At 43.4% G+C, this 27,858-nt stretch overlaps 1 long non-coding RNA gene across 1 annotated transcript in view; it reads right to left on the bottom strand.

The window, feature by feature from the left end:
- LOC103103347 (uncharacterized) overlaps positions 1-27,545 on the bottom strand; it is a 308,316-nt gene extending 280,771 nt beyond the window's left edge. Inside the window, exons 1-3 of the long non-coding RNA XR_008914376.1 lie at positions 24,271-27,545; positions 11,575-18,060; positions 5,203-5,344 (exon numbers count right to left, since the gene is read on the bottom strand). This is a non-coding gene — a long non-coding RNA (uncharacterized LOC103103347). The remainder of the gene's footprint in view (positions 1-5,202; positions 5,345-11,574; positions 18,061-24,270) is intronic.
- Between the last annotated feature and the right edge of the window lie 313 nt (positions 27,546-27,858).

Here is a 27,858-nt window from a genome sequence, read left to right as displayed (position 1 = left end):
ATTGGGAGTTGTAGTTCCCCAGGATGTTACAATACTTTAAAACACACAAATGACATACACACAGTGTGATCCATGCAAAAACAAGCAGGCAGATAGATACATAAACTACACCAATAGGAACACAAAGACATAGATAGATCGATAGATACATCGATAGATAGATAGATAGATAGATAGATAGATAGATAGATAGATAGATAGATAGATAGATAGATAGAAAGACAGATCAACAGACAGAGAGATAGAAAGGTACATAGAGAGACAGAGAGACAGATAGAGAGAGATATTTGTGTATCCCTGTCTACATGTCTATCGATATGCCTGACTTTCTGTGTCTCTCTCTGTCTCTCGATTCCATTTTCCCTCTATATGCCCTTCCATCTATCTGTCTCTGTCTGTCCCTTTCTTTCACCTTCCCTCATCCTGTAGTTCTATTAATCTTTCAATGTCTCGATCTCACATTCTGTTTCTGTTTCTATGTCTTTTTGTTCTATGTTCCTATCTATTTATCTCTCGATCTGTCTGTCTGCCTGCCTGTCTATCTCTCTTTCTGTGTTTGACTACGTGTCTCTCTATGTGCTATCTCTATATCCATCTATCTGCCCTCCTACCTATCTCACTACCCATCTGCCAGTCGGCCTGCCTATCGGTCTTTCTATCTGTCTGTCTCTATCTCTCTGGATTCTCACGGGATCAGGGAACAAGTACAAACTTTGGAGTCTCCAATCTATTAGCTCCTCCGGAAATCCAGGCTACACCAGATACGTCTAGGCCCCAAGTTTGGGTTTTCTTGATTCCAGGTTGACAATAGAAAAACCGGGAAGGCCATGGTCCTTTGATATTACCACAGACTCGGGAATGGCGAGATTGGTGTGAGAGCAAAAGAGTGTTCTAAAATTTTAACTCTGTCTTTGCAAGATAGGATTCACGGTGCTGTCCATCAATAGAACACTTTCTACATCTTGCTGTCCTTTAATTTTTACAGCTGTTCAGCAAATAACCAGATAACCAACAGACAATGAATCACATGGGATTTTACAAGTCTGGGCTATGATTTTCATCACGGTCAAAGTGCAAGCAATTCTGCTTCCAGCAAAAAAAAAAAAAACGATACTGTATCTACATTAACAGACCACCATTGGCAAATACAGATTCTACTGTTTCCTGATTTGATGCAGTGGATGTATTCACAGCATCGGCAATAAGGTGTGTCAACATGGAATCTAGAAATCCCAAACTTGTGGCCTAGTGGGATCTGGTGAAGCCCAGATTTACGGAGGAGCTTGTAGGTTGAAGACCCCAAAGTTTGTACTTCTTCCCTGTTCCCATGGGAATCCTTCCTGAGGGAATCCGAGGTGAGCAGTTTCAGACTGACGAGGGACCCTCGGGAGAATGACAATCGTAGTTAGATAGTCTCCCCAATTTTATCAAGAGACCCTTTCCCAAGAAGATCCACACCTGGCGAGGACTATTCTTCAGTATCCACTATAAGCACCCCACTCTCTTAGACCCTAGCCTTTTGCTAGCATTCCTTTCTTATGCTTGATTGTATTCGGTCAGGGAATTCCTTTTAGCTATAGCAATGTCACTCATCTTTCCATGCTCCTAGATTTCCCCCATGTGGTAGAGAGGATCCCCAAATACTTTTCCTCCTTGTAAAGGAGATCTGAGTTGGAAATTGCCCAAGCCTTGAGATATTCAGTCAAGGGAAATGCTAAGCCACAGACAGATAAATCTTTGGGACCTGTCCAAGGTCCCAACTACTAACAGATAAACTTCAGGACGAAGGTCCCAGGTGCAAAAAAACTCGGAAACTTTCCAACAAGAGCATGCAACAGATAATGGCCTGGAATGAGGAAGGGAGGGGGGTTATTCATGCTGAAAAGTATTTAAGACTGAATCTTCAGGAGGGAACTCAGAACTCTTTTGGCTGAGTTCCCAGTAGTGCGCATTAGTTCAATAAACGGCCCTTTCTTTGCCTGATTGCGTTGTCCATGGGTCTTCCTTGGTGGTGGGTAAAATCCCAGACCTTAACACTTATACTTGTCATCTAGGCTAGGGGCCATCCCTGGGATAACATCCCAAGAGTCCTGGGTTTAATACCCTGTAAAAGTCGTGGCACCAGACTCTGAGTAAAGAATACAATAAGTAAAAAAGTGTGGAATATCAACCAAATCTGGTTCCAAGGTAAGTCGGTCAAAATGGAGCCCGGGACAACCTGAACACATGCTCCATAACTGACTAAAGTTTGTGTGTGACTGACTGTTGGTATCTGTGTATGTGAGTGAAATAGTATTTCTAGTAGAAGGAAGAGCGAGGAGAGTCTAGGTGACATGCATGTATGTTTGGCTGAAAGCGTTGAATGGGAAGCTTGAGTTGGAGTGTGAGAGCCAGAGTGTTCACTACTGCGTCTGAGTAACTGCTTTAAGGCTACTATAATAGAGAAAGTTTCTGCATGAATTTAAACGTCAGGGCTTAGGGTCTAAAGAGTTATCAAATATGATGTATGAAAGAGCTTCTCAAGGAAGCTGAAGAACTTGAGTTCTCCATTTCCTCTCAATGTTCCGTGCGGTTTGGGCTATACCGTATGTCTAATGGATTTCTTCTACTTGCAGGTGATAGAAACGTTAGCAAATAATGTCTATCAAGATGTATTACAACAGTTCATTCCTCTGAAAATCTAGAGACAAGGGCAGGAGCTGGTCATCTGTACTGGGGATTATAGAGCAGGAGACCAAAGGAAGACCAGAAATTCTTGACTTTACAGTCTAATATTTTCTTCCCACCTTTTGGTAGGAGTAATGTGTGAAATCGTGTATATCAAGTGCAGGCAATATTGAGTATTGCTAATGAGAGGCATTTTCCTCGAGATATTAACATGTTTATTTGTATGCAGTCATTTCACATTTTTATCAAGCTGGTATTTGTTTTCAAAGAGTTAGGGTTAATTTTTTCAGATTACCGTGTGTGTGTATGTGTGTGTGTGTGTGTGTGTGTGTGTGTGTGTGTGTGTAAAACTTTTAAATTTGAATTTCAATATTGTTTTAAAGGTGAAATTGTGGTTAAAGACTTGGGTTTTTATGACTAATTGATAGCTCGGCATTATTTCCAAGTTAACAGGTTCAAGGATGTTACTTTTGAAAGAACAATTATAGAGAAATTCACAGTTTGAAAGATTCCAGCACTAGGAAGAGGATTCTCCATTTTACCTAGCACATTTGAAAAATTTAATGGCCAAGACCGATACAGTGAATGGAACGTTGCAACTTGCATTCCTGCTATTGGGTTTAGACGAACATCAGTACTGGGACCCCTTTTTGTCATTTGAGTAAGCAGTACCTCTGCCAATCCCGAACAACTAATAGGTGGCTCTGCCTGGTGTTTCAAAGTTTGAATCTATCCAATAATGGTGTAACTCTGATGCAAAGTATCAATGAGAATGTGTCTCCTCTTGAAAATGGAGGCTACACAGATTGGCTAACATGACAGCAAGGGAATATAATGAATGCTTGAGGGGATGAGGCAAAGTCTGGATGTGAAGGCATTGTTGCTGGAGTGGTGAATTGATCCAACCATTCTGGAGGGCAATTTGGAACTCTGCCCAGAGGGCTCTACAAGATGGTCTGCCTTTTGATCCAGCCATAGCACTGCAGGGTTTCTACCACATACCCATAATAAGGACAAAGGCTTCACCAAGAATATTGATAGCTGCTCTCTTTGGAGTGGCCAAAAATTGGAAAAGGAGGGGATACCCTTCAACTGGGGAATGGCTGAACAAATTGGGGTACCTCTGGGTGCTGAAATAGTATAGACCTCAAAGGAATAATAAACTGGTGGAATTCCACAGGAACTGGAAAGACCTCCAGGAATGGATGCAGAGTGAGAGAAGTAGAACCAGGAGAACATTGTACATAGAGATGGATGCACTGTGGTACAATGGAATGGAATGGAATGGACTTCTTCATTAGTGTCAATGCAATCATCCTAAATCACCCAGCAGTATCGATGAGAAAGAACACTATCCACATTCACAAGGAAAACTGTGGGAGTAGAAACACCCAAGAAAAACAACTGCTAGATTACAAGGGTCCAGGGGGTTAAGGCTGGGGATATAGACTCAAATGAACATCCTAGTGCAAACATCAACAACAAGAAAAGAGGTTCTCCTGAAGGACACATGTCATACCCAGTGGAATTCCCCTCGACTACGGGAAGGGTAGGGCAGGGGAAGGATTGAAAGAATATGATTCTTGTCACCGAGGAGAAATAATGTGCTAAACTGACTAAATAAAATCTGAAAAGCAATGTAAGAAGACAATTTCTGAATAAAGAAATCAATAAAAGGCTGGCTACAACAGTTTGAGAAGGATCAATTCTCCAGACTTAGTTTCTGGTCTCCAGCTGTTTCAAGATTTTGCATTTCTTCCTTGGTCTCAGGTGTCAGTTTTCTCCCTGAGGAGACGACATCATTTTGTTGAATGGCACCTGGAATGATTGTTGTGGGGTTCATAGATGCTCCACTGGAGCTCGGAGTTATATCATCGAAAGAATGCAAGACTCTGAAACATGGCTTCAAAAGAAAAGGGGACATTTTATTGATGTGAAAGTCATGTTGACTGTGGTCAGGAGGCAGCCAAGGTGGGAGAGCTTGGGAGCAAAATCTGCTCCTTGGGAGGAAGGCAACACAGCATGCCTCCATGCTGGGGTTTAGCTATCATTTGACAGCAGTGAGGACAGAAACAAGGGATTTGGGCAGGAGGCTTGCCCCAGGCCATGGGGCTGGTTCTTGGCATCTGCAGCATAAAGGAAGGGGTCTATCTCCTTGGTCATCTGATTCAAAGGGTAAAGAGGAGTGAGTAGAAGCAGTGAAAGGTGGGGCTGCAGGTGAGGAACAGCTCAACTCTCCACAGTTTGTGCAGTATCCTCACTAGAGTGCATGGAACCTCAATGGCGGCTAACACTCTATGTCCTTTTGCCTCACTTTGTTTCATAGCCTGCCCGAGCAAATGCCATTCTTCTTTAGTAAATGCTCCTTTTTGGGAAATGTCAGGACAACAGGTTAAGATCCCTATGAAGTAATGCTCAGAGCTTAGCCTCTGAGCTATTGATTCCTTGCTTTCCTATTCAAGACTTCCAGCTCCTCATGGAAGAGTCAAAGAAAAAGGGTTTGGATGCATCATGCAGTCTGCCACAGCCACTCACCTCACTGGCCAAAGTAGAGGTCTGCCACTCCCCCTCCAATCTTGAACCAAATACATCTTCTGAGCCACCTGAACATCACAGGGACACCATCATATGCTTTGCTTGCCAGCAACCACTTGTTCTGATTTTCTAGGGTGGACAGCTGAGAAGAAGAATGGGAAAGATCGACTGATTGATGAATTCCATAGAGGGACAGACCAATGGACAGACAGATTGACAGACACTGGAGATCGAGAGATAAACAGATGCATACATAGACAGAAACACACATACTTACTTATATAGAGACAGATACCCAGAGAGGACTGATGAACAGACAGATAGACAGACTGACAGGTACATAGACAGGAATGCAGTAAGACAGAGAAACAGATAAACAAAGCCTTATGTCTGTCAGTCGTCCTGTCTGTCGGTCCCCTTGTCCATCTCTCAGTCTACATGGATATAGAGCAAGATATAGTTTTGCTCTTCTTAGGTTGTCGCCTGAAGAACTGCATTTCCCAGTGTGCTCCAGGGGTCCCTCCCCCATCTTTCCTGGTTGGGATTGGTCTTGAATTGCACTAATCCTAGGCTTGGTGAGGAATGATGCTCCCTACTTTACTGTGCGTGATTGCTAAAGAGATGGACCAATTCTGGGCTAAGGAGGGGCCATGGGTATTGTCCCTCCCCGACGACAGGATTGATCGAATTCCGGACCAATCCCAAGCCAGGACTCAAAAGGTATAGATCCCTTGGGCACAATGGGGCTTGTAGTTCCCGAGGCTGTCACTACACTTGAAAACCCACAAAAGAAACACAGACAGGCTGACAGACACAAGAACCAGTAGGCGAATAGACAGAATAACAGATCAAATAATCTGTGGGTCAGTCTAGCTGTCTATGTCTCCTTCTACATTGAGAGATCAGGTGGGTATTCAATGGTTGTGGCCTACTGGACTATATCTCCCAGCATACTACAAGGTTCCCTCCCTCTTATTTCCTGAGAAGGATTGGCCTTGAATTTGACCAATCCCCTGCTGGGTAAGAGATGATGCCCAGTTCCCTTTTATGGGATTGGTTTTGAGATGGACCAATCCCATGCTAAGGAGGGACCATAGACAAAGTCCATCCCCCAACACAGGATTGGTCCAATGCAAGACCAATCCCAAGCCAGGACTCAAAGGGATGTTACCACTAGGTCACATTGGGAGTTGTAGTTCCCCAGGATGTTACAATACTTTAAAACACACAAATGACATACACACAGTGTGATCCATGCAAAAACAAGCAGGCAGATAGATACATAAACTACACCAATAGGAACACAAAGACATAGATAGATCGATAGTTACATCGATAGATAGATAGATAGATAGATAGATAGATAGATAGATAGATAGATAGAAAGACAGATCAACAGACAGAGAGATAGAAAGGTACATAGAGAGACAGAGAGACAGATAGAGAGAGATATTTGTGTATCCCTGTCTACATGTCTATCGATATGCCTGATTTTCTGTGTCTCTCTCTGTCTCTCGATTCCATTTTCCCTCTATATGCCCTTCCATCTATCTGTCTCTGTCTGTCCCTTTCTTTCACCTTCCCTCATCCTGTAGTTCTATTAATCTTTCAATGTCTCGATCTCACATTCTGTTTCTGTTTCTATGTCTTTTTGTTCTATGTTCCTATCTATTTATCTCTCGATCTGTCTGTCTGCCTGCCTGTCTATCTCTCTTTCTGTGTTTGACTACGTGTCTCTCTATGTGCTATCTCTATATCCATCTATCTGCCCTCCTACCTATCTCACTACCCATCTGCCAGTCGGCCTGCCTATCGGTCTTTCTATCTGTCTGTCTCTATCTCTCTGGATTCTCACGGGATCAGGGAACAAGTACAAACTTTGGAGTCTCCAATCTATTAGCTCCTCCGGAAATCCAGGCTACACCAGATACGTCTAGGCCCCAAGTTTGGGTTTTCTTGATTCCAGGTTGACAATAGAAAAACCGGGAAGGCCATGGTCCTTTGATATTACCACAGACTCGGGAATGACGAGATTGGTGTGAGAGCAAAAGTGTGTTCTAAAATTTTAACTCTGTCTTTGCAAGATAGGATTCACGGTGCTGTCCATCAATAGAACACTTTCTACATCTTGCTGTCCTTTAATTTTTACAGCTGTTCAGCAAATAACCAGATAACCAACAGACAATGAATCACATGGGATTTTACAAGTCTGGGCTATGATTTTCATCACGGTCAAAGTGCAAGCAATTCTGCTTCCAGCAAAAAAAAAAACGATACTGTATCTACATTAACAGACCACCATTGGCAAATACAGATTCTACTGTTTCCTGATTTGATGCAGTGGATGTATTCACAGCATCGGCAATAAGGTGTGTCAACATGGAATCTAGAAATCCCAAACTTGTGGCCTAGTGGGATCTGGTGAAGCCCAGATTTACGGAGGAGCTTGTAGGTTGAAGACCCCAAAGTTTGTACTTCTTCCCTGTTCCCATGGGAATCCTCCCTGAGGGAATCCGAGGTGAGCAGTTTCAGACTGACGAGGGACCCTCGGGAGAATGACAATCGTAGTTAGATAGTCTCCCCAATTTTATCAAGAGACCCTTTCCCAAGAAGATCCACACCTGGCGAGGACTATTCTTCAGTATCCACTATAAGCACCCCACTCTCTTAGACCCTAGCCTTTTGCTAGCATTCCTTTCTTATGCTTGATTGTATTCGGTCAGGGAATTCCTTTTAGCTATAGCAATGTCACTCATCTTTCCATGCTCCTAGATTTCCCCCATGTGGTAGAGAGGATCCCCAAATACTTTTCCTCCTTGTAAAGGAGATCTGAGTTGGAAATTGCCCAAGCCTTGAGATATTCAGTCAAGGGAAATGCTAAGCCACAGACAGATAAAACTTTGGGACCTGTCCAAGGTCCCAACTACTAACAGATAAACTTCAGGACGAAGGTCCCAGGTGCAAAAAAACTCGGAAACTTTCCAACAAGAGCATGCAACAGATAATGGCCTGGAATGAGGAAGGGAGGGGGGTTATTCATGCTGAAAAGTATTTAAGACTGAATCTTCAGGAGGGAACTCAGAACTCTTTTGGCTGAGTTCCCAGTAGTGCGCATTAGTTCAATAAAGGGCCCTTTCTTTGCCTGATTGCGTTGTCCAGGGATCTTCCTTGGTGGTGGGTAAAATCCCGGACCTTAACACTTACACTTGTCATCTAGGCTAGGGGCCATCCCTGGGATAACATCCCCAGAGTCCTGGGTTTATACCCTGTAAAAGTCGTGGCACCAGACTCTGAGTAAAGAATACAATAAGTAAAAAAGTGTGGAATTATCAACCAAATCTGGTTCCAAGGTAAGTCGGCCAAAATGGAGCCCGGGACAACCTGAACACATGCTCCATAACTGACTAAAGTTTGTGTGTGACTGACTGTTGGTATCTGTGTATGTGAGTGAAATAGTATTTCTAGTAGAAGGAAGAGCGAGGAGAGTCTAGGTGACATGCATGTATGTTTGGCTGAAAGCGTTGAATGGGAAGCTTGAGTTGGAGTGTGAGAGCCAGAGTGTTCACTACTGCGTCTGAGTAACTGCTTTAAGGCTACTATAATAGAGAAAGTTTCTGCATGAATTTAAACGTCAGGGCTTAGGGTCTAAAGAGTTATCAAATTTGATGTATGAAAGAGCTTCTCAAGGAAGCTGAAGAACTTGAGTTCTCCGTTTCCTCTCAATGTTCCGTGCGGTTTGGGCTATACCGTATGTCTAATGGATTTCTTCTACTTGCAGGTGATAGAAACGTTAGCAAATAATGTCTATCAAGATGTATTACAACAGTTCATTCCTCTGAAAATCTAGAGACAAGGGCAGGAGCTGGTCATCTGTACTGGGGATTATAGAGCAGAAGACCAAAGGAAGACCAGAAATTCTTGACTTTACAGTCTAATATTTTCTTCCCACCTTTTGGTAGGAGTAATGTGTGAAATCGTGTATATCAAGTGCAGGCAATATTGAGTATTGCTAATGAGAGGCATTTTCTTCGAGGTATTAACATGTTTATTTGTATGCAGTCATTTCACATTTTTATCAAGCTGGTATTTGTTTTCAAAGAGTTAGGGTTAATTTTTTCAGATTACCGTGTGTGTGTGTGTGTGTGTGTGTGTGTGTGTGTGTGTTTGTGTGTGTGTGTGTGTAAAACTTTTAAATTTGAATTTCAATATTGTTTTAAAGGTGAAATTGTGGTTAAAGACTTGGGTTTTTATGACTAATTGATAGCTCGGCATTATTTCCAAGTTAACAGGTTCAAGGATGTTACTTTTGAAAGAACAATTATAGAGAAATTCACAGTTTGAAAGATTCCAGCACTAGGAAGAGGATTCTCCATTTTACCTAGCACATTTGAAAAATTTAATGGCCAAGACCGATACAGTGAATGGAACGTTGCAACTTGCATTCCTGCTATTGGGTTTAGACGAACATCAGTACTGGGACCTCTTTTTGTCATTTGAGTAAGCAGTACCTCTGCCAATCCCGAACAACTAATAGGTGGCTCTGCCTGGTGTTTCAAAGTTTGAATCTATCCAATAATGGTGTAACTCTGATGCAAAGTATCAATGAGAATGTGTCTCCTCTTGAAAATGGAGGCTACACAGATTGGCTAACATGACAGCAAGGGAATATAATGAATGCTTGAGGGGATGAGGCAAAGTCTGGATGTGAAGGCATTGTTGCTGGAGTGGTGAATTGATCCAACCATTCTGGAGGGCAATTTGGAACTCTGCCCAGAGGGCGCTACAAGATGGTCTGCCTTTTGATCCAGCCATAGCACTGCAGGGTTTCTACCACATACCCATAATAAGGACAAAGGCTTGACCAAGAATATTGATAGCTGCTCTCTTTGGAGTGGCCAAAAATTGGAAAAGGAGGGGATACCCTTCAACTGGGGAATGGCTGAACAAATTGGGGTACCTGTGGGTGCTGAAATAGTATAGACCTCAAAGGAATAATAAACTGGTGGAATTCCACAGGAACTGGAAAGACCTCCAGGAATGGATGCAGAGTGAGAGAAGTAGAACCAGGAGAACATTGTACATAGAGATGGATGCACCGTGGTACAATGGAATGGAATGGAATGGACTTCTTCATTAGTGTCAATGCAATCATCCTAAATCACCCGGCAGAATCGATGAAAAACAACACTATCCACATTCACAAGGAAAACTGTGGGAGTAGAAACACCCAAGAAAAACAACTGCTAGATTACAAGGGTCCAGGGGGTTAAGGCTGGGGATATAGACTCTAAATGAATATCCTAGTGCAAACATCAACAACAAGAAAAGAGGTTCTCCTGAAGGACACATGTCATACCCAGTGGAATTCCCCTCGACTATGGGAAGGGTAGGGCAGGGGAAGGATTGAAAGAATATGATTCTTGTCACCGAGGAGAAATAATGTGCTAAACTGACTAAATAAAATCTGAAAAGCAATGTAAGAAGACAATTTCTGAATAAAGAAATCAATAAAAGGCTGGCTAGAACAGTTTGAGAAGGATCAATTCTCCAGACTTAGTTTCTGGTCTCCAGCTGTTTCAAGATTTTGCATTTCTTCCTTGGTCTCAGGTGACAGTTTTCTCCCTGAGGAGACGACATCATTTTGTTGAATGGCACCTGGAATGATTGTTGTGGGGTTCATAGATGCTCCACTGGAGCTCGGAGTTATATCATCGTAAGAATGCAAGACTCTGAAACATGGCTTCAAAAGAAAAGGGGACATTTTATTGATGTGAAAGTCATGTTGACTGTGGTCAGGAGGCAGCCAAGGTGGGAGAGCTTGAGAGCAAAATCTGCTCCTTGGGAGGAAGGCAACACAGCATGCCTCCATGCTGGGGTTTAGCTATCATTTGACAACAGTGAGGACAGAAACAAGGGATTTGGGCAGGAGGCTTGCCCCAGGCCATGGGGCTGGTTCTTGGCATCTGCAGCATAAAGGAAGGGGTCTATCTCCTTGGTCATCTGATTCAAAGGGTAAAGAAGAGTGAGTAGCAGCAGTGAAAGGTGGGGCTGCAGGTGAGGAACAGCTCAACTCTCCACAGTTTGTGCAGTATCCTCACTAGAGTGCATGGGACCTCAATGGCGGCTAACACTCTATGTCCTTTTGCCTCACTTTGTTTCATAGCCTGCCCGAGGAAATGCCATTCTTCTTTAGTAAATGCTCCTTTTTGGGAAATGTCAGGACAACAGGTTAAGATCCCTATGAAGTAATGCTCAGAGCTTAGCCTCTGAGCTATTGATTCCTTGCTTTCCTATTCAAGACTTCCAGCGCCTCATGGAAGAGTCAAAGAAAAAGGGTTTGGACGCATCATGCAGTCTGCCACAGCCACTCACCTCACTGGCCAAAGTAGAGGTCTGCCACTCCCCCTCCAATCTTGAACCAAATACATCTTCTGAGCCACCTGAACATCACAGGGACACCATCATATGCTTTGCTTGCCAGCAACCACTTGTTCTGATTTTCTAGGGTGGACAGCTGAGAAGAAGAATGGGAAAGATCGACTGATTGATGAATTCCATAGAGGGACAGACCAATGGACAGACAGATTGACAGACACTGGAGATCGAGAGATAAACAGATGCATACATAGACAGAAACACACATACTTACTTATATAGAGACAGATACCCAGAGAGGACTGATGAACAGACAGATAGACAGACTGACAGGTACATAGACAGGAATGCAGTAAGACAGAGAAACAGATAAACCAAGCCTTATGTCTGTCAGTCGTCCTGTCTGTCGGTCCCCTTGTCCATCTCTCAGTCTACATGGATATAGAGCAAGATATAGTTTTGCTCTTCTTAGGTTGTCGCCTGAAGAACTGCATTTCCCAGTGTGCTCCAGGGGTCCCTCCCCCATCTTTCCTGGTTGGGATTGGTCTTGAATTGCACTAATCCTAGGCTTGGTGAGGAATGATGCTCCCTACTTTACTGTGCGTGATTGCTAAAGAGATGGACCAATTCTGGGCTAAGGAGGGGCCATGGGTATTGTCCCTCCCCGACGACAGGATTGATCGAATTCCGGACCAATCCCAAGCCAGGACTCAAAAGGTACAGATCCCTGGGGCACAATGGGGCTTGTAGTTCCCGAGCCTGTCACTACACTTGAAAACCCACAAAAGAAACACAGACAGGCTGACAGACACAAGAACCAGTAGGCGAATAGACAGAATAACAGATCAAATAATCTGTGGGTCAGTCTACCTGTCTATGTCTCCTTCTACATGGAGAGATCAGGTGGGTATTCAATGGTTGTGGCCTACTGGACTATATCTCCCAGCATACTACAAGGTTCCCTCCCTCTTATTTCCTGAGAAGGATTGGCCTTGAATTTGACCAATCCCCTGCTGGGTAAGAGATGATGCCCAGTTCCTTTTCATGGGATTGGTTTTGAGATGGACCAATCCCATGCTAAGGAGGGACCATAGACAAAGTCCATCCCCCAACACAGGATTGGTCCAATGCAAGACCAATCCCAAGCCAGGACTCAAAGGGATGTTACCACTAGGTCACATTGGGAGTTGTAGTTCCCCAGGATGTCACAATACTTTAAAACACACAAATGACATACACACAGTGTGATCCATGCAAAAACAAGCAGGCAGAAAGATACATAAACTACACCGATAGGAACACAAAGACATAGATAGATCGATAGATACATCGATAGATAGATAGATAGATAGATAGATAGATAGATAGATAGATAGATAGATAGATAGAAAGACAGATCAACAGACAGAGAGATAGAAAGGTACATAGAGAGACAGAGAGACAGATAGAGAGAGATATTTGTGTATCCCTGTCTACCTGTCTATCGATATGCCTGACTTTCTGTGTCTCTCTCTGTCTCTCGATTCCATTTTCCCTCTATATGCCCTTCCATCTATCTGTCTCTGTCTGTCCCTTTGTTTCACCTTCCCTCATCCTGTAGTTCTATTAATCTTTCAATGTCTCGATCTCACATTCTGTTTCTGTTTCTATGTCTTTTTGTTCTATGTTCCTATCTATTTATCTCTCGATCTGTCTGTCTGCCTGCCTGTCTATCTCTCTTTCTGTGTTTGACTACGTGTCTCTCTATGTGCTATCTCTATATCCATCTATCTGCCCTCCTACCTATCTCACTACCCATCTGCCAGTCGGCCTGCCTATCGGTCTTTCTATCTGTCTGTCTCTATCTCTCTGGATTCTCACGGGATCAGGGAACAAGTACAAACTTTGGAGTCTCCAATCTATTAGCTCCTCCGGAAATCCAGGCTACACCAGATACGTCTAGGCCACAAGTTTGGGGTTCCTTGATTCCAGGTTGACAATAGAAAAACCGGGAAGGCCATGGTCCTTTGATATTACCACAGACTCGGGAATGACGAGATTGGTGTGAGAGCAAAAGAGTGTTCTAAAATTTTAACTCTGTCTTTGCAAGATAGGATTCACGGTGCTGTCCATCAATAGAACACTTTCTACATCTTGCTGTCCTTTAATTTTTACAGCTGTTCAACAAATAACCAGATAAACAACAGACAATGAATCACGTGGGATTTTACAAGTCTGTGCTATGATTTTCATCACGGTCAAAGTGCAAGCAATTCTGCTTCCAGCAAAAAAAAAAAAAACGATACTGTATCTACATTAACAGACCACCATTGGCAAATACAGATTCTACTGTTTCCTGATTTGATGCAGTGGATGTATTCACAGCATCGGCAATAAGGTGTGTCAACATGGAATCTAGAAATCCCAAACTTGTGGCCTAGTGGGATCTGGTGAAGCCCAGATTTACGGAGGAGCTTGTAGGTTGAAGACCCCAAAGTTTGTACTTCTTCCCTGTTCCCATGGGAATCCTCCCTGAGGGAATCCGAGGTGAGCAGTTTCAGACTGAAGAGGGACCCTCGGGAGAATGACAATCGTAGTTAGATAGTCTCCCCAATTTTATCAAGAGACCCTTTCCCAAGAAGATCCACACCTGGCGAGGACTATTCTTCAGTATCCACTATAAGCACCCCACTCTCTTAGACCCTAGCCTTTTGCTAGCATTCCTTTCTTATGCTTGATTGTATTCGGTCAGGGAATTCCTTTTAGCTATAGCAATGTCACTCATCTTTCCATGCTCCTAGATTTCCCCCATGTGGTAGAGAGGATCCCCAAATACTTTTCCTCCTTGTAAAGGAGATCTGAGTTGGAAATTGCCCAAGCCTTGAGATATTCAGTCAAGGGAAATGCTAAGCCACAGACAGATAAATCTTTGGGACCTGTCCAAGGTCCCAACTACTAACAGATAAACTTCAGGACGAAGGTCCCAGGTGCAAAAAAACTCGGAAACTTTCCAACAAGAGCATGCAACAGATAATGGCCTGGAATGAGGAAGGGAGGGGGGTTATTCATGCTGAAAAGTATTTAAGACTGAATCTTCAGGAGGGAACTCAGAACTCATTTGGCTGAGTTCCCACTAGTGCGCATTAGTTCAATAAAGGGCCCTTTCTTTGCCTGATTGCGTTGTCCATGGGTCTTCCTTGGTGGTGGGTGAAATCCCGGACCTTAACACTTACACATGTCATCTAGGCTAGGGGCCATCCCTGGGATAACATCCCCAGAGTCCTGGGTTTATACCCTGTAAAAGTCCTGGCACCAGACTCTGAGTAAAGAATACAATAAGTAAAAAAGTGTGGAATATCAACCAAATCTGGTTCCAAGGTAAGTCGGCCAAAATGGAGCCCGGGACAACCTGAACACATGCTCCATAACTGACTAAAGTTTGTGTGTGACTGACTGTTGGTATCTGTGTATGTGAGTGAAATAGTATTTCTAGTAGAAGGAAGAGCGAGGAGAGTCTAGGTGACATGCATGTATGTTTGGCTGAAAGCGTTGAATGGGAAGCTTGAGTTGGAGTGTGAGAGCCAGAGTGTTCACTACTGCATCTGAGTAACTGCTTTAAGGCTACTATAATAGATAAAGTTTCTGCATGAATTTAAACGTCAGGGCTTAGGGTCTAAAGAGTTATCAAATTTGATGTATGAAAGAGCTTCTCAAGGAAGCTGAAGAACTTGAGTTCTCCGTTTCCTCTCAATGTTCCGTGCGGTTTGGGCTATACCGTATGTCTAATGGATTTCTTCTACTTGCAGGTGATAGAAACGTTAGCAAATAATGTCTATCAAGATGTATTACAACAGTTCATTCCTCTGAAAATCTAGAGACAAGGGCAGGAGCTGGTCATCTGTACTGGGGATTATAGAGCAGAAGACCAAAGGAAGACCAGAAATTCTTGACTTTACAGTCTAATATTTTCTTCCCACCTTTTGGTAGGAGTAATGTGTGAAATCGTGTATATCAAGTGCAGGCAATATTGAGTATTGCTAATAAGAGGCATTTTCCTCGAGGTATTAACATGTTTATTTGTATGCAGTCATTTCACATTTTTATCAAGCTGGTATTTGTTTTCAAAGAGTTAGGGTTAATTTTTTCAGATTACCGTGTATGTGTGTGTGTGTGTGTGTGTAAAACTTTTAAATTTGAATTTCAATATTGTTTTAAAGGTGAAATTGTGGTTAAAGACTTGGGTTTTTATGACTAATTGATAGCTCGGCATTATTTCCAAGTTAACAGGTTCAAGGATGTTACTTTTGAAAGAACAATTATAGAGAAATTCACAGTTTGAAAGATTCCAGCACTAGGAAGAGGATTCTCCATTTTACCTAGCACATTTGAAAAATTTAATGGCCAAGACCGATACAGTGAATGGAATGTTGCAACTTGCATTCCTGCTATTGGGTTTAGACGAACATCAGTACTGGGACCCCTTTTTGTCATTTGAGTAAGCAGTACCTCTGCCAATCCCGAACAACTAATAGGTGGCTCTGCCTGGTGTTTCAAAGTTTGAATCTATCCAATAATGGTGTAACTCTGATGCAAAGTATCAATGAGAATGTGTCTCCTCTTGAAAATGGAGGCTACACAGATTGGCTAACATGACAGCAAGGGAATATAATGAATGCTTGAGGGGATGAGGCAAAGTCTGGATGTGAAGGCATTGTTGCTGGAGTGGTGAATTGATCCAACCATTCTGGAGGGCAATTTGGAACTCTGCCCAGAGGGTGCTACAAAATGGTCTGCCTTTTGATCCAGCCATAGCACTGCAGGGTTTCTACCACATACCCATAATAAGGACAAAGGCTTGACCAAGAATATTGATAGCTGCTCTCTTTGGAGTGGCCAAAAATTGGAAAAGGAGGGGATACCCTTCAACTGGGGAATGGCTGAACAAATTGGGGTACCTCTGGGTGCTGAAATAGTATAGACCTCAAAGGAATAATAAACTGGTGGAATTCCACAGGAACTGGAAAGACCTCCAGGAATGGATGCAGAGTGAGAGAAGTAGAACCAGGAGAACATTGTACATAGAGATGGATGCACCGTGGTACAATGGAATGGAATGGAATGGACTTCTTCATTAGTGTCAATGCAATCATCCTAAATCACCCGGCAGAATCGATGAGAAACAACACTATCCACATTCACAAGGAAAACTGTGGGAGTAGAAACACCCAAGAAAAACAACTGCTAGATTACAAGGGTCCAGGGGGTTAAGGCTGGGGATATAGACTCTAAATGAACATCCTAGTGCAAACATCAACAACTAGAAAAGAGGTTCTCCTGAAGGACACATGTCATACCCAGTGGAATTCCCCTCGACTATGGGAAGGGTAGGGCAGGGGAAGGATTGAAAGAATATGATTCTTGTCACCGAGGAGAAATAATGTGCTAAACTGACTAAATAAAATCTGAAAAGCAATGTAAGAAGACAATTTCTGAATAAAGAAATCAATAAAAGGCTGGCTAGAACAGTTTGAGAAGGATCAATTCTCCAGACTTAGTTTCTGGTCTCCAGCTGTTTCAAGATTTTGCATTTCTTCCTTGGTCTCAGGTGTCAGTTTTCTCCCTGAGGAGACGACATCATTTTGTTGAATGGCACCTGGAATGATTGTTGTGGGGTTCATAGATGCTCCACTGGAGCTCGGAGTTATATCATCGTAAGAATGCAAGACTCTGAAACATGGCTTCAAAAGAAAAGGGGACATTTTATTGATGTGAAAGTCATGTTGACTGTGGTCAGGAGGGAGCCAAGGTGGGAGAGCTTGCCAGCAAAATCTGCTCCTTGGGAGGACAGCATGCCTCCATGCTGGGGTTTAGCTATCATTTGACAGCAGTGAGGACAGAAACAAGGGATTTGGGCAGGAGGCTTGCCCCAGGCCATGGGGCTGGTTCTTGGCATCTGCAGCATAAAGGAAGGGGTCTATCTCCTTGGTCATCTGATTCAAAGGGTAAAGAAGAGTGAGTAGAAGCAGTGAAAGGTGGGGCTGCAGGTGAGGAACAGCTCAACTCTCCACAGTTTGTGCAGTATCCTCACTAGAGTGCATGGGACCTCAATGGCGGCTAACACTCTATGTCCTTTTGCCTCACTTTGTTTCATAGCCTGCCCGAGCAAATGCCATTCTTCTTTAGTAAATGCTCCTTTTTGGGAAATGTCAGGACAACAGGTTAAGATCCCTATGAAGTAATGCTCAGAGCTTAGCCTCTGAGCTATTGATTCCTTGCTTTCCTATTCAAGACTTCCAGCGCCTCATGGAAGAGTCAAAGAAAAAGGGTTTGGACGCATCATGCAGTCTGCCACAGCCACTCACCTCACTGGCCAAAGTAGAGGTCTGCCACTCCCCCTCCAATCTTGAACCAAATACATCTTCTGAGCCACCTGAACATCACAGGGACACCATCATATGCTTTGCTTGCCAGCAACCACTTGTTCTGATTTTCTAGGGTGGACAGCTGAGAAGAAGAATGGGAAAGATCGACTGATTGATGAATTCCATAGAGGGACAGACCAATGGACAGACAGATTGACAGACACTGGAGATCGAGAGAGATAAACAGATGCATACATAGGCAGAAACACACATATTTACTTATATAGAAACAGATACCTAGAGAGGACTGATGAACAGACAGATAGACAGACTGACAGGTACATAGACAGGAATGCAGTAAGACAGAGAAACAGATAAACCAAGCCTTATGTCTGTCAGTCGTCCTGTCTGTCGGTCCTCTTGAGCATCTCTCAGTCTACATGGATATAGAGCAAGATATAGTTTTGCTCTTCTTAGGTTGTCGCCTGAAGAACTGCATTTCCCAGTGTGCTCCAGGGGTCCCTCCCCCATCTTTCCTGGTTGGGATTGGTCTTGAATTGCACTAATCCTAGGCTTGGTGAGGAATGATGCTCCCTACTTTACTGTGCGTGATTGCTAAAGAGATGGACCAATTCTGGGCTAAGGAGGGGCCATGGGTATTGTCCCTCCCCGACGACAGGATTGATCGAATTCCGGACCAATCCCAAGCCAGGACTCAAAAGGTACAGATCCCTGGGGCACAATGGGGCTTGTAGTTCCCGAGCCTGTAACTACACTTGAAAACCCACAAAAGAAACACAGACAGGCTGACAGACACAAGAACCAGTAGGCGAATAGACAGAATAACAGATCAAATAATCTGTGGGTCAGTCTACCTGTCTATGTCTCCTTCTACATGGAGAGATCAGGTGGGTATTCAATGGTTGTGGCCTACTGGACTATATCTCCCAGCATACTACATGGTTCCCTCCCTCTTATTTCCTGAGAAGGATTGGCCTTGAATTTGACCAATCCCCTGCTAGGTAAGAGATGATGCCCAGTTCCTTTTCATGGGATTGGTTTTGAGATGGACCAATCCCATGCTAAGGAGGGACCATAGACAAAGTCCATCCCCCAACACAGGATTGGTCCAATGCAAGACCAATCCCAAGCCAGGACTCAAAGGGATGTTACCACTAGGTCACATTGGGAGTTGTAGTTCCCCAGGATGTTACAATACTTTAAAACACACAAATGACATACACACAGTGTGATCCATGCAAAAACAAGCAGGCAGATAGATACATAAACTACACCAATAGGAACACAAAGACATAGATAGATCGATAGATACATCGATAGATAGATAGATAGATAGATAGATAGATAGATAGATAGATAGATAGATAGATAGAAAGACAGATCAACAGACAGAGAGATAGAAAGGTACATAGAGAGACAGAGAGACAGATAGAGAGAGATATTTGTGTATCCCTGTCTACATGTCTATCGATATGCCTGACTTTCTGTGTCTCTCTCTGTCTCTCGATTCCATTTTCCCTCTATATGCCCTTCCATCTATCTGTCTCTGTCTGTCCCTTTGTTTCACCTTCCCTCATCCTGTAGTTCTATTAATCTTTCAATGTCTCGATCTCACATTCTGTTTCTGTTTCTATGTCTTTTTGTTCTATGTTCCTATCTATTTATCTCTCGATCTGTCTGTCTGCCTGCCTGTCTATCTCTCTTTCTGTGTTTGACTACGTGTCTCTCTATGTGCTATCTCTATATCCATCTATCTGCCCTCCTACCTATCTCACTACCCATCTGCCAGTCGGCCTGCCTATCGGTCTTTCTATCTGTCTGTCTCTATCTCTCTGGATTCTCACGGGATCAGGGAACAAGTACAAACTTTGGAGTCCGGAAATCCAGGCTACACCAGATACGTCTAGGCCCCAAGTTTGGGTTTTCTTGATTCCAGGTTGACAATAGAAAAACCGGGAAGGCCATGGTCCTTTGATATTACCACAGACTCGGGAATGGCGAGATTGGTGTGAGAGCAAAAGAGTGTTCTAAAATTTTAACTCTGTCTTTGCAAGATAGGATTCACGGTGCTGTCCATCAATAGAACACTTTCTACATCTTGCTGTCCTTTAATTTTTACAGCTGTTCAGCAAATAACCAGATAACCAACAGACAATGAATCACATGGGATTTTACAAGTCTGGGCTATGATTTTCATCACGGTCAAAGTGCAAGCAATTCTGCTTCCAGCAAAAAAAAAAAACGATACTGTATCTACATTAACAGACCACCATTGGCAAATACAGATTCTACTGTTTCCTGATTTGATGCAGTGGATGTATTCACAGCATCGGCAATAAGGTGTGTCAACATGGAATCTAGAAATCCCAAACTTGTGGCCTAGTGGGATCTGGTGAAGCCCAGATTTACGGAGGAGCTTGTAGGTTGAAGACCCCAAAGTTTGTACTTCTTCCCTGTTCCCATGGGAATCCTTCCTGAGGGAATCCGAGGTGAGCAGTTTCAGACTGACGAGGGACCCTCGGGAGAATGACAATCGTAGTTAGATAGTCTCCCCAATTTTATCAAGAGACCCTTTCCCAAGAAGATCCACACCTGGCGAGGACTATTCTTCAGTATCCACTATAAGCACCCCACTCTCTTAGACCCTAGCCTTTTGCTAGCATTCCTTTCTTATGCTTGATTGTATTCGGTCAGGGAATTCCTTTTAGCTATAGCAATGTCACTCATCTTTCCATGCTCCTAGATTTCCCCCATGTGGTAGAGAGGATCCCCAAATACTTTTCCTCCTTGTAAAGGAGATCTGAGTTGGAAATTGCCCAAGCCTTGAGATATTCAGTCAAGGGAAATGCTAAGCCACAGACAGATAAATCTTTGGGACCTGTCCAAGGTCCCAACTACTAACAGATAAACTTCAGGACGAAGGTCCCAGGTGCAAAAAAACTCGGAAACTTTCCAACAAGAGCATGCAACAGATAATGGCCTGGAATGAGGAAGGGAGGGGGGTTATTCATGCTGAAAAGTATTTAAGACTGAATCTTCAGGAGGGAACTCAGAACTCTTTTGGCTGAGTTCCCAGTAGTGCGCATTAGTTCAATAAACGGCCCTTTCTTTGCCTGATTGCGTTGTCCATGGGTCTTCCTTGGTGGTGGGTAAAATCCCAGACCTTAACACTTATACTTGTCATCTAGGCTAGGGGCCATCCCTGGGATAACATCCCAAGAGTCCTGGGTTTAATACCCTGTAAAAGTCGTGGCACCAGACTCTGAGTAAAGAATACAATAAGTAAAAAAGTGTGGAATATCAACCAAATCTGGTTCCAAGGTAAGTCGGTCAAAATGGAGCCCGGGACAACCTGAACACATGCTCCATAACTGACTAAAGTTTGTGTGTGACTGACTGTTGGTATCTGTGTATGTGAGTGAAATAGTATTTCTAGTAGAAGGAAGAGCGAGGAGAGTCTAGGTGACATGCATGTATGTTTGGCTGAAAGCGTTGAATGGGAAGCTTGAGTTGGAGTGTGAGAGCCAGAGTGTTCACTACTGCGTCTGAGTAACTGCTTTAAGGCTACTATAATAGAGAAAGTTTCTGCATGAATTTAAACGTCAGGGCTTAGGGTCTAAAGAGTTATCAAATATGATGTATGAAAGAGCTTCTCAAGGAAGCTGAAGAACTTGAGTTCTCCATTTCCTCTCAATGTTCCGTGCGGTTTGGGCTATACCGTATGTCTAATGGATTTCTTCTACTTGCAGGTGATAGAAACGTTAGCAAATAATGTCTATCAAGATGTATTACAACAGTTCATTCCTCTGAAAATCTAGAGACAAGGGCAGGAGCTGGTCATCTGTACTGGGGATTATAGAGCAGGAGACCAAAGGAAGACCAGAAATTCTTGACTTTACAGTCTAATATTTTCTTCCCACCTTTTGGTAGGAGTAATGTGTGAAATCGTGTATATCAAGTGCAGGCAATATTGAGTATTGCTAATGAGAGGCATTTTCCTCGAGATATTAACATGTTTATTTGTATGCAGTCATTTCACATTTTTATCAAGCTGGTATTTGTTTTCAAAGAGTTAGGGTTAATTTTTTCAGATTACCGTGTGTGTGTGTGTGTGTGTGTGTGTGTGTGTGTGTGTGTGTGTAAAACTTTTAAATTTGAATTTCAATATTGTTTTAAAGGTGAAATTGTGGTTAAAGACTTGGGTTTTTATGACTAATTGATAGCTCGGCATTATTTCCAAGTTAACAGGTTCAAGGATGTTACTTTTGAAAGAACAATTATAGAGAAATTCACAGTTTGAAAGATTCCAGCACTAGGAAGAGGATTCTCCATTTTACCTAGCACATTTGAAAAATTTAATGGCCAAGACCGATACAGTGAATGGAACGTTGCAACTTGCATTCCTGCTATTGGGTTTAGACGAACATCAGTACTGGGACCTCTTTTTGTCATTTGAGTAAGCAGTACCTCTGCCAATCCCGAACAACTAATAGGTGGCTCTGCCTGGTGTTTCAAAGTTTGAATCTATCCAATAATGGTGTAACTCTGATGCAAAGTATCAATGAGAATGTGTCTCCTCTTGAAAATGGAGGCTACACAGATTGGCTAACATGACAGCAAGGGAATATAATGAATGCTTGAGGGGATGAGGCAAAGTCTGGATGTGAAGGCATTGTTGCTGGAGTGGTGAATTGATCCAACCATTCTGGAGGGCAATTTGGAACTCTGCCCAGAGGGCGCTACAAGATGGTCTGCCTTTTGATCCAGCCATAGCACTGCAGGGTTTCTACCACATACCCATAATAAGGACAAAGGCTTGACCAAGAATATTGATAGCTGCTCTCTTTGGAGTGGCCAAAAATTGGAAAAGGAGGGGATACCCTTCAACTGGGGAATGGCTGAACAAATTGGGGTACCTGTGGGTGCTGAAATAGTATAGACCTCAAAGGAATAATAAACTGGTGGAATTCCACAGGAACTGGAAAGACCTCCAGGAATGGATGCAGAGTGAGAGAAGTAGAACCAGGAGAACATTGTACATAGAGATGGATGCACTGTGGTACAATGGAATGGAATGGAATGGACTTCTTCATTAGTGTCAATGCAATCATCCTAAATCACCCGGCAGAATCGATGAAAAACAACACTATCCACATTCACAAGGAAAACTGTGGGAGTAGAAACACCCAAGAAAAACAACTGCTAGATTACAAGGGTCCAGGGGGTTAAGGCTGGGGATATAGACTCTAAATGAACATCCTAGTGCAAACATCAACAACAAGAAAAGAGGTTCTCCTGAAGGACACATGTCATACCCAGTGGAATTCCCCTCGACTATGGGAAGGGTAGGGCAGGGGAAGGATTGAAAGAATATGATTCTTGTCACCGAGGAGAAATAATGTGCTAAACTGACTAAATAAAATCTGAAAAGCAATGTAAGAAGACAATTTCTGAATAAAGAAATCAATAAAAGGCTGGCTAGAACAGTTTGAGAAGGATCAATTCTCCAGACTTAGTTTCTGGTCTCCAGCTGTTTCAAGATTTTGCATTTCTTCCTTGGTCTCAGGTGTCAGTTTTCTCCCTGAGGAGACAACATCATTTTGTTGAATGGCACCTGGAATGATTGTTGTGGGGTTCATAGATGCTCCACTGGAGCTCGGAGTTATATCATCGTAAGAATGCAAGACTCTGAAACATGGCTTCAAAAGAAAAGGGGACATTTTATTGATGTGAAAGTCATGTTGACTGTGGTCAGGAGGCAGCCAAGGTGGGAGAGCTTGAGAGCAAAATCTGCTCCTTGGGAGGAAGGCAACACAGCATGCCTCCATGCTGGGGTTTAGCTATCATTTGACAACAGTGAGGACAGAAACAAGGGATTTGGGCAGGAGGCTTGCCCCAGGCCATGGGGCTGGTTCTTGGCATCTGCAGCATAAAGGAAGGGGTCTATCTCCTTGGTCATCTGATTCAAAGGGTAAAGAGGAGTGAGTAGAAGCAGTGAAAGGTGGGGCTGCAGGTGAGGAACAGCTCAACTCTCCACAGTTTGTGCAGTATCCTCACTAGAGTGCATGGAACCTCAATGGCGGCTAACACTCTATGTCCTTTTGCCTCACTTTGTTTCATAGCCTGCCCGAGCAAATGCCATTCTTCTTTAGTAAATGCTCCTTTTTGGGAAATGTCAGGACAACAGGTTAAGATCCCTATGAAGTAATGCTCAGAGCTTAGCCTCTGAGCTATTGATTCCTTGCTTTCCTATTCAAGACTTCCAGCGCCTCATGGAAGAGTCAAAGAAAAAGGGTTTGGACGCATCATGCAGTCTGCCACAGCCACTCACCTCACTGGCCAAAGTAGAGGTCTGCCACTCCCCCTCCAATCTTGAACCAAATACATCTTCTGAGCCACCTGAACATCACAGGGACACCATCATATGCTTTGCTTGCCAGCAACCACTTGTTCTGATTTTCTAGGGTGGACAGCTGAGAAGAAGAATGGGAAAGATCGACTGATTGATGAATTCCATAGAGGGACAGACCAATGGACAGACAGATTGACAGACACTGGAGATCGAGAGAGATAAACAGATGCATACATAGGCAGAAACACACATATTTACTTATATAGAAACAGATACCCAGAGAGGACTGATGAACAGACAGATAGACAGACTGACAGGTACATAGACAGGAATGCAGTAAGACAGAGAAACAGATAAACCAAGCCTTATGTCTGTCAGTCGTCCTGTCTGTCGGTCCTCTTGAGCATCTCTCAGTCTACATGGATATAGAGCAAGATATAGTTTTGCTCTTCTTAGGTTGTCGCCTGAAGAACTGCATTTCCCAGTGTGCTCCAGGGGTCCCTCCCCCATCTTTCCTGGTTGGGATTGGTCTTGAATTGCACTAATCCTAGGCTTGGTGAGGAATGATGCTCCCTACTTTACTGTGCGTGATTGCTAAAGAGATGGACCAATTCTGGGCTAAGGAGGAGCCATGGGTATTGTCCCTCCCCGACGACAGGATTGATCGAATTCCGGACCAATCCCAAGCCAGGACTCAAAAGGTACAGATCCCTGGGGCACAATGGGGCTTGTAGTTCCCGAGCCTGTCACTACACTTGAAAACCCACAAAAGAAACACAGACAGGCTGACAGACACAAGAACCAGTAGGCGAATAGACAGAATAACAGATCAAATAATCTGTGGGTCAGTCTACCTGTCTATGTCTCCTTCTACATGGAGAGATCAGGTGGGTATTCAATGGTTGTGGCCTACTGGACTATATCTCCCAGCATACTACAAGTTTCCCTCCCTCTTATTTCCTGAGAAGGATTGGCCTTGAATTTGACCAATCCCCTGCTAGGTAAGAGATGATGCCCAGTTCCTTTTCATGGGATTGGTTTTGAGATGGACCAATCCCATGCTAAGGAGGGACCATAGACAAAGTCCATCCCCCAACACAGGATTGGTCCAATGCAAGACCAATCCCAAGCCAGGACTCAAAGGGATGTTACCACTAGGTCACATTGGGAGTTGTAGTTCCCCAGGATGTTACAATACTTTAAAACACACAAATGACATACACACAGTGTGATCCATGCAAAAACAAGCAGGCAGATAGATACATAAACTACACCAATAGGAACACAAAGACATAGATAGATCGATAGATACATCGATAGATAGATAGATAGATAGATAGATAGATAGATAGATAGATAGATAGATAGAAAGACAGATCAACAGACAGAGAGATAGAAAGGTACATAGAGAGACAGAGAGACAGATAGAGAGAGATATTTGTGTATCCCTGTCTACATGTCTATCGATATGCCTGACTTTCTGTGTCTCTCTCTGTCTCTCGATTCCATTTTCCCTCTATATGCCCTTCCATCTATCTGTCTCTGTCTGTCCCTTTCTTTCACCTTCCCTCATCCTGTAGTTCTATTAATCTTTCAATGTCTCGATCTCACATTCTGTTTCTGTTTCTATGTCTTTTTGTTCTATGTTCCTATCTATTTATCTCTCGATCTGTCTGTCTGCCTGCCTGTCTATCTCTCTTTCTGTGTTTGACTACGTGTCTCTCTATGTGCTATCTCTATATCCATCTATCTGCCCTCCTACCTATCTCACTACCCATCTGCCAGTCGGCCTGCCTATCGGTCTTTCTATCTGTCTGTCTCTATCTCTCTGGATTCTCACGGGATCAGGGAACAAGTACAAACTTTGGAGTCTCCAATCTATTAGCTCCTCCGGAAATCCAGGCTACACCAGATACGTCTAGGCCCCAAGTTTGGGTTTTCTTGATTCCAGGTTGACAATAGAAAAACCGGGAAGGCCATGGTCCTTTGATATTACCACAGACTCGGGAATGGCGAGATTGGTGTGAGAGCAAAAGAGTGTTCTAAAATTTTAACTCTGTCTTTGCAAGATAGGATTCACGGTGCTGTCCATCAATAGAACACTTTCTACATCTTGCTGTCCTTTAATTTTTACAGCTGTTCAGCAAATAACCAGATAACCAACAGACAATGAATCACATGGGATTTTACAAGTCTGGGCTATGATTTTCATCACGGTCAAAGTGCAAGCAATTCTGCTTCCAGCAAAAAAAAAAAAAAAACGATACTGTATCTACATTAACAGACCACCATTGGCAAATACAGATTCTACTGTTTCCTGATTTGATGCAGTGGATGTATTCACAGCATCGGCAATAAGGTGTGTCAACATGGAATCTAGAAATCCCAAACTTGTGGCCTAGTGGGATCTGGTGAAGCCCAGATTTACGGAGGAGCTTGTAGGTTGAAGACCCCAAAGTTTGTACTTCTTCCCTGTTCCCATGGGAATCCTTCCTGAGGGAATCCGAGGTGAGCAGTTTCAGACTGACGAGGGACCCTCGGGAGAATGACAATCGTAGTTAGATAGTCTCCCCAATTTTATCAAGAGACCCTTTCCCAAGAAGATCCACACCTGGCGAGGACTATTCTTCAGTATCCACTATAAGCACCCCACTCTCTTAGACCCTAGCCTTTTGCTAGCATTCCTTTCTTATGCTTGATTGTATTCGGTCAGGGAATTCCTTTTAGCTATAGCAATGTCACTCATCTTTCCATGCTCCTAGATTTCCCCCATGTGGTAGAGAGGATCCCCAAATACTTTTCCTCCTTGTAAAGGAGATCTGAGTTGGAAATTGCCCAAGCCTTGAGATATTCAGTCAAGGGAAATGCTAAGCCACAGACAGATAAATCTTTGGGACCTGTCCAAGGTCCCAACTACTAACAGATAAACTTCAGGACGAAGGTCCCAGGTGCAAAAAAACTCGGAAACTTTCCAACAAGAGCATGCAACAGATAATGGCCTGGAATGAGGAAGGGAGGGGGGTTATTCATGCTGAAAAGTATTTAAGACTGAATCTTCAGGAGGGAACTCAGAACTCTTTTGGCTGAGTTCCCAGTAGTGCGCATTAGTTCAATAAACGGCCCTTTCTTTGCCTGATTGCGTTGTCCATGGGTCTTCCTTGGTGGTGGGTAAAATCCCAGACCTTAACACTTATACTTGTCATCTAGGCTAGGGGCCATCCCTGGGATAACATCCCAAGAGTCCTGGGTTTAATACCCTGTAAAAGTCGTGGCACCAGACTCTGAGTAAAGAATACAATAAGTAAAAAAGTGTGGAATATCAACCAAATCTGGTTCCAAGGTAAGTCGGTCAAAATGGAGCCCGGGACAACCTGAACACATGCTCCATAACTGACTAAAGTTTGTGTGTGACTGACTGTTGGTATCTGTGTATGTGAGTGAAATAGTATTTCTAGTAGAAGGAAGAGCGAGGAGAGTCTAGGTGACATGCATGTATGTTTGGCTGAAAGCGTTGAATGGGAAGCTTGAGTTGGAGTGTGAGAGCCAGAGTGTTCACTACTGCGTCTG

Source organism: Monodelphis domestica, chromosome X, assembly GCF_027887165.1.
Source record: "Monodelphis domestica isolate mMonDom1 chromosome X, mMonDom1.pri, whole genome shotgun sequence".
NCBI lineage: Eukaryota > Metazoa > Chordata > Mammalia > Didelphimorphia > Didelphidae > Monodelphis > Monodelphis domestica.
This window is presented reverse-complemented; position numbering and strand designations above follow the sequence as displayed.